A 1546-nucleotide genomic window follows, 5' to 3' on the forward strand; every position below is an offset into this window, starting at 1 on the left:
CTCCTGCCCCATCAGGAGGCAGTAAGGGGTGATGACAACAGAGGGTGACAAGGCACCGCAGGCATGGCAGGTGCCCTAGGCACCACCGGAAGGAGCGCCACTGAGCTGTCTCCACCGACAGCTGAGAGAGAGAGCTCATTTGGCAAGTTTGATATTTGAGGACCTCCACGAGCACTTGCGGGGGATGGGGTGTCAAGGACCCCCTGTGGTGCAGTGGGTGGGCGTTTTGCTGTGAATTCAGTGGATATAATACCTTAAACAAGATCATCAAGCATGACGTGTTTTTGAGCTGATAGCATGGTTGAGTCATCCAAGAGATGGCTACCGGGTGTTCCCAGCAGCAGCACCGCTCCTGGTCGCTCCTTGCTGCCGACTCGTCTCTGGAGAGCAGGGGTGGGAGGTGGGCTAACTGGAGGGTTGAAAGTTCAGGAGCTGGCTCCTGGCTCCTTCGTCTATCTAGCTGTTTGACCTTGGGCAAGGAGCAGTGCGGTTGAGCCTCCGTTTTCCCCAGCTGTACAATGGAACCAGTAGGTGAGCCTCAGAGATCCTGCAGGCTGTTGTCCTTGTGCGGTCGTCTCCAACTCACGCAGCCTTCTGACTCACAGCACAAGCCATGGCCCAGGCCAGTGCGGGTCGGTTGGGGCTGACATGAGGTGCCTTCAAGTCGATCCCCATGCAGAATGGCCCCACGCCCCTCGCCATCCTCACGACCTTGCTTATGTTTGAGCCCATGGTCACAGGCACTGTGTCCATCGCTCTCTTCCGCTGCCCCGCTACTCTCCCAAGCGTGATGCCCTTCTCCAGGGACTGGTCTCCCCCGACAGCATGCCCAAAGTACACGAGCCGCCATCTTGCCATTGTTGCCAGCAAGGAGCGTTCTGACTCCTTCTTCCAACACGGATCTGTTTGTGCTTTCGGCAGTCCGTGGGACTTTCAGGAGGCTTTGCTACCACCATAGTGCCAGCGATTTTTCTTTGGTTTTCCTTATTGACTGTCCAACTTTCCCAGGCATAGGAGGTGATTGAAAATACCAGGGCTTGTCTGAGGAGCCAGCCCCAATCCCAACTACTACCCTATTTCCCCGAAAATAAGACAGTGTCTTATATTAATTTTTGCTCCCAAAGATACACTAGGTCTTATTTTTAAGGGATGTCTTATTTTTCCATGAAGAAGAATATGGTACACATTTATTGTTGAATCAAAAAAAAAAAAGGAAATTTATTACCTGTATATGGTACGGTAGTAGTTGTCATCACAAACCAGAATAACCAGACAAACTGTGAATCCTACAGCATCAAGAATTTCTTATTATTACCATTATTTCCATGTACAACAATCTATGGTACATTTACTCATTTATTCAATGACAGTCATGTCATCATCTTTTGGAACATCATCATAACAATCCAAACCCTTATTTTCGGGGAGGTCCTATTTTCAGGGGGGATGCCTTATATTTCAGCGAGAGGCAAAACTGTAAGTAGGTCTTATTTTCGGGGGATGTCTTACTTTCGGGGAAACAGGGTACGTGGGCACTTGCCCCCCC

The sequence above is a fragment of the Echinops telfairi genome, unplaced genomic scaffold (assembly GCF_000313985.2).
Source record: "Echinops telfairi isolate 266 unplaced genomic scaffold, ASM31398v2 ScPeMD7_7425;HRSCAF=8463, whole genome shotgun sequence".
In the NCBI taxonomy this organism is placed as follows: Eukaryota; Metazoa; Chordata; class Mammalia; order Afrosoricida; family Tenrecidae; genus Echinops; species Echinops telfairi.